The sequence below is a fragment of the Vitis riparia genome, unplaced genomic scaffold, assembly GCF_004353265.1.
Source record: "Vitis riparia cultivar Riparia Gloire de Montpellier isolate 1030 unplaced genomic scaffold, EGFV_Vit.rip_1.0 scaffold437_pilon_pilon, whole genome shotgun sequence".
In the NCBI taxonomy this organism is placed as follows: Eukaryota; Viridiplantae; Streptophyta; class Magnoliopsida; order Vitales; family Vitaceae; genus Vitis; species Vitis riparia.
The window spans coordinates 327,737-334,525 of NW_023269678.1; positions in this window are offsets into that span (position 1 = coordinate 327,737).

Sequence of the window (6,789 nt, forward strand, 5' to 3'; positions counted from 1 at the left end):
ATGTGAAAAAAGAGTTCTTATATTGATGCAATGTCTTGTGTATCATGTTTGGGGAGTGTTGTCTCATTTGCATTGGACTTGCATTAAATAACTTGTTTGGGAGAGTGTTGGTGCATCCATTGTTACTTGTGATTTGCGTGTTTGTTTGTGGGGTTGAAAAAGAAGATCAATTTATAAAGGAAAAAACAAGGGAATTGTCAACATTTGTGAGGTACCACCTCTAATTGTTTTAAAAAACACCTATTCACCCCTCTTCTAGGTGTTATCCATAGAAGAGATTCATTTTCAACTGGTATCAAAGAAAGTTTCAAAGCAAAAATCATTTTCGATCCTTGAATCTCAAATATGGAACCTCATCAAGAGGGTGCATCAATTGGGAGACTCTTTTTAACCAATGAAAATTATTCTCATTGGAAAGTGAGAATGCAATATTTCTTAAAATGTAAAGTGAAAAAAGTATGGAACCCTTTGAATTTGGTTGGTCTCCACCTAAGGTGTTGGATAAAGAAGGTATACCAACAAATGTGATCAAACTCAAATTAGAATAGAATAGAGGTGGAAATGAAGTTAGTGAGAACAATGCTAAGGCCATGCATTCCATCTTTAATGCCATTAGCATGGATGAATTTCTTAGGATTGCTACTTGTACCTCAAATAAGGAAGCTTGGGACATCCTTCAATTGACTCATGAAGGAACCAATGTTGTTAAAGTGTCCAAACTTCAAATGTTGACCTTTAGGTTTGAGACAATTAAGATGGAATATCATGAGAATTTTGGAGAGTTTTATGCAAAATTGATGGACATGGTGAGTTATAGCTTTAATCTAGGTGAACCCATTCCTAACTCCAAAATGGTTAGAAAGATTCTAAGATTTCTTTTTGAGAGATTTAGAGCAAAGGTCACTGCCATCGAAGATTCTAAGGATGTTGATTCCTTGAAAGTAAATGAACTTGTAGGTTCCTTCCAAACCTTTGAAGTGACTCTTGGATCACCTAGGAAGTCAAAGGGCATTGCCTTGAATGCCATAAAAGAGGAGTCCTTAGGTTCTGAAGGTGAGGGTGATAAGAAAATGTCGGATGGAGAAGACACTAGATTTGTTAGGAAATTCAAGAAATGTATGAAGTTTAGGAAATATAAGAGTAAGTCTAAGGAAGATGTTAAAAAAATGGAACAATCCGATGGGAAAATCAAGTGCAAAAGACAAAAGGAAAGATAAAAGTGTCAAAAAGGAGTTAGAGATTGAGTGCTTCAAATGTGGGGAAAAAATGGCACTATGCCAGTAAATGTCTCTCAAAGAAAAAAGGAAAGAAGGTCATGTAAGTCACTTGGAGTGACATAGAATCCATTGGAAGTGAGGAATGTACTAACTTTACCACCTTGATGTCAAGTGTTAATGAAGAACCAATCAAGAAAAAGGTTTTACGTGAGTCTTGTGAGTTAAGTGACTCGATTTGATGGTGATGAAATACGTTTTAACTCTACATATGAGACTTTGTGCAAGGAGTACTTGAGTCTCAAACAAGAACAAGTTGAGTGAAAGGCTTATAAAAAGAGTTTAATCAATGAGGTTAAGACCTTAAAGGGAGAAAAGAAGTCTTTGCTTGATAAAATTACCTTTCTTGAAAATGAACACTTTGACATGAAAAAAAAAAGTGTGATAAGTTGAAGAGTGAAATCAAGTGTTCAAGAATGAGTTAAGTCTTAGGACGGAAGAGTCACATCCTAGTTCTAAAAGACTTGATGATTTCATCAATTCAAGGTGGAAATCCTTTGATAAACAAGGCTTAGGTTTTATTGATGAAACTGTCACTCCTAATAGTGGTAAAACAATTTTTGTCAAGCCTTGTAAAGGAGTGCTCCTTAAGAAAACTCATTCTAAATTGAAATTTTGTTGCATTCAGTGTACCAAAATGGAACATACGATTGATAGATGTTATGCAAGGATGTTTGAGAATTTTTAAAGAAAGTTGACCAACCTAATGAATGAATCATTTGCTTTGAGAAATAAGTTGTTGCAAGGTGACAAGAGAGTGTCCAAGGGGATTTAATGTCCCTTATCATAGTGGTTTCCATGGAAGCACTTTCAATGAAAAAACCAAAGTCACAAATTTCAAGAAAATATAGGTGAAAAAGAATGAATTTAATTGCCTTGTTGTCCATACCACACTTAGAGCTAGTGAGTCACACTCATTGTACTTTGATAGTGGTTGCTCATGTCATATATATATATATAATAAATCATTCTTCATTAATTTCACTACATTTAATGGAGGAAATGTGATGTTTGGTGATGGTAATATGGCTTGTGTGAAAGGGAAAGACACCAACATTCCTAATCTTGAAGAAGTCTTGCTTGTGGAAGGCTTGTGACAATAAGTTCAATGTTTAATTCTCACAAAATATGTGCAAAGTGTTTGATTTGAATGTTAATCATGTGATGGTTGGATTGAGAACTTCGGATAATTGTTATGTTGTTAGTCAAGATTCATTATTTTCTTCCCTTGTGCGTGGTAGTTCAAAACTTGAATTGATTGATTTATGGCATCATAGATTGGGTCATCTCAACTTTCGTGACTTGATTAAGGTTACAAACAAGGAATTTTTCAAAGGGATTCCTAAGCTTAGAAAGCCCTACAATCTTATTTGTGACAATTGTAAAAAGGGAAATCAAGTTAGGAGCAATTGTAAAAGAGTTGATGAGATTGTGACCTCTAAACCTCTAGAACTTTTGCACATGGACATTATGAGACTAATGAGAATGGAGAGTTTAAGGGGCAAGAAATACATCTTAGAAATAGTTTATGACTATTCTAGGTTTGCATGGGTTGCATTCCTAAGAGAAAAAAGTGATGTCTTCATTAATTTTAAGGACATTGGGTTGAAGATTCAAAATGAATAAGGTTATCCCGTTGGTAGAATTAGGAGTGATAGGGGAAAAGAATTTGATAATTTTGATTTTCTAGAGTTTTGTCACACTTTAGGAATTAAGCATGAGTTTTTCGCTCCTAAAACTCTTTTATAAAATGGGGTAGCTGAAAGAAAGAATCGTGTCCTTCAAGAAATGACCCGAACAAGTCTAAATTAGCATGATCTCCCTACTCTTTTTTGGCCTAAGGTAATTAAAACTGCTTGCTACACATCCAATAGGATTCATTTGCATCCTTATACTAGGAAAACTTGTTATGAGCTTAGGAAATGAAAGAATCCTAATATGAAGCATTTTAGGTTGTTTGGAAGTAGGTGCTAAGTCTTGAAAGATCATGAAAATCTTGTCAAATTTGACATTGTTTTGCAAAAAGACTACCAGTTGATTGAAGAAAACAATTAAAATATGAAAAAGAAAGTGAGAAGAAAGAAAATAAAGAAGAAAAAGATAGAATGTTGATATGGGGAAAAATGATTCAGCCAAGAGAAATAGGTCTAAGGTGACAAAGAATCATCCATTAAGTAATGTTATTGGAGATTTTGAGGAAAACATGGTAACAATGAGACAATCCAAGTTGAATGAGATAAGTTGCATATGCTACACCTCTCAAATTGAACCCAAGAATGTTGAGGAAGCCTTAAATGATGAAGTTTGGCTAGAAGCTCTTCATGAGGAATTGAATCAATTCACTAGAAAAGAAGTTTTGTTTTTGGTGCCAAGACTAAAAGATGTGAATTTCATTGGAATAAAATGGATTTAAAAAAATGAGATGGATGAAAATGGAGTTATTGTGTGAGGAATAGGGCAAGGTTGATTTCTCAAGGATTGAAGCAAAGAGAGTTGACTTCGATGAAAATTTTGCTTCAATTGCAAGACTTGAATCCATTTGAATATGGCAATTGCTTGTGTGTGGGAGTTTAAGTTGTTTTAAAAGGGTGTCAAAAAGACATTTCTCAATGGGATACTTAATGAGGAAGTTTATGTTGAGCAACCAAAAGTTTTTTAAGACCTAAAGTAACCTAATTATGTTTATCGCATTAGGAAAGCCCTCTATGGCCTAAAGCAAGCTCCTAGAGCTTGACATGAGAGACTTGCATCTTATCTTATTAAGAAAGGATTCATGAGAGGAGGAGTAGACTAAACTTTGTTCATTAGAATAAATGAAGGAGTGATTTTAGTAACACAAATATATGTTGATGACATAGTTTTTGGGTCTACTTCTAGTGAGTGTGCCTTAGGTTTTGCCGAAAAATGAAGAGTAAGTTTGAAATGAGCATGGTAGGGGAGTTGACTTACTTCTTGGGTTCCAAGTTAAACAACTCAAAGATGGGATCTTCTTATCCCAATCCAAATATGCTAAGGAACTTGTCAAAAAGTTTGGTCTAGAATCAACAAAACACTATAGGACACATCAATGGCAACTAGTACAAAGCGAAGTAAGGATGAATTCAGAAAAGGGAGTAGATGAAACATTATACATAAGCATGATTGGTAGTCTTTTATACCTCTTAGCTAGTAGACCCGACATAGCCTTTAGTGTTGGTGCTTGTGTTAGGTATCTAGCTTGTCCTAGAGAATCCCATCTCATTGCACTTAAACATGTTATCAGATACATTGTTGGTACATTAGAGTTAGGTCTTTGGTATCCTTTTGACACTCATATTGATGTAGCTTGTTATACAAATGATGATTAGGTTGGTAATGTCGATGATAAAAAAACACTTCTAGTGGTTGTTTTTACATTGGTAATTGTTTGGTTGCTTAGATGAGTATGAAACAAAATTCAGTTTCACTCTCCACAACTGAAGCATAATATATAGTTGTTTGGAGTTGTTGCTCAATTGCTTTGGATTAAGCAAATGTTGAGAGATTATGGAATAAGGCAAAGAACCATGATTGTGTTTTATGATAATACAAGTGCCATCAATCTATCCAAAAACCCTATTTTTCATTTAATCTAGGACAAAGCATATTAATATAAGACATCATTTCATTTATGAATTGGTAGAAGACAAAGTTGTCTCCTAAGAATATGTCTCAACCAAGGGTTAAAGGGTTGATATTCTCACTAAGCCTTTGGATGTTTTTAGGTTTGAGTCACTTAGGAGCTCCATAGGCTTATGTTTTCTGAGTTGATTCTCTTTAAAGGTCCCTAAGACATCATTTCTTGTATATATTTTCATCCTAGAGGTTTCATAGGCTTATTGAGTCGTTGTGTTGCCTTGTTTCTCTATTCTTGTGATTCTCATTCTTGTTGTTTGTTTGGTATCTCCTCAAATCCTTTTCCACTTTATTCTAAACATGGATGTTTATTTTTTATTTTTTAAACTTGGCATTGTTTCTTTTATGGAAAATGGTTATTTTGTGTCATAATGATTCAAAAGTGATCCAAGATATAAAAATCCTTCTTGTGTTGGTGAATGAGATGGATTATAAGGTATTTATTATTTAGCTTTGCTTGGATAAGCTGCAAGATACTTATTTCATATTTATTGAGTGGCTAACAACTTGTGAAGTGCTTTATGATTTCATAAAAACTGATAAATGATTATTAAAGTTCAATTATGGGACTATATCTATTCAATGTACCTTAAAGATTGAGTAAAGTTTCAATTATGGGCCTATATCTATTCAATGTACCTTAAAGATTGAGTAAAGTCATATAAATCTTCTTGAGAGTTTGAATTTGTCTCTTGATTATTTACACTCTTCCAAATATATATATATATATATATATATATATATATATATATATATATATATATATATATATATATATATATATATTATTCATTTCCTAGACTGGTTGAGGCACCTTGACAATGTTTCTAGTGTAAAAATCTCCATTACAAAAGTGGGACATCTCTTTATGTTTGTAATGACCACCTTAGTGATCTCAAAGTCAATATTCTATCATAAGTGTTTTGTCAATATGTTATTGAAACAAAAATAAAAAATAAAAAATTTAAAAAATAAAAATGAGATGTGATGTTTGTATTTATGTTAAGGGGTTTATTTTTTACCATGTTAAATAGAAATCCAATCAAGGGAGTTGTAAATTGACTTCAAGGGAAATAAATTTGAGTTTATTTAGGGATGGATTTGATCTTGAAAATGATTATTGGTTCATGGATATCTATAGCCTTATAAATGGAGATATTTTATCATTGTTAGTTCGTTATGGTCTTATGAGTGTGCTCTTTGAGCTAAAAATCACTTGATGGAGTGTTAATAATTTCTTGCTTTTTATCCTTGTCATATGAGAAATTGATAAGTTTCTCTATAATTCATACTTGGCCAATCAATTCAAAAGTCTCTTTGTGATATTTTTATTATTATTATTATGCATATTAGTGATCAAATACTAAATGATTTTCATGGTGATCATTAACGAATTTGTTTTTAATATCCTTCTTCATTTTTCTTCCTATTGTACAACTTTCACACTCATTTTTTGATGAACTTTTTGGTATATCTCGATCATTAGTTGTTTTGATCAACTGTTTTTTCAAGAAAAATTAAATGTTGTGCAATGTGACCGATCGACTTTTGATTGACTGTGTTCTTTTAACCTTGGTTGAGAACTATATTATGTGATCGACCGACTTTCGATCGATTGTGTTTTTCTAACCTTGGGAAAACTGTGTTGTGTGATCGAAGTTGGATGGATCCGTCATCGATCAAATGTGTTTTTATTGGCTTGGCTAAGAATAACATTGTGTGATTGAAATGTGATCGATCAAACTTATTCTCTGGTGTTTTAAATTAAAACAAAAAATAAAACAAAAACAAAAAAATAAATAAATAGAATAAAATACATGTTTAATAGAAATGATAAAAGGGTGTCTCTATCTCAAATCAA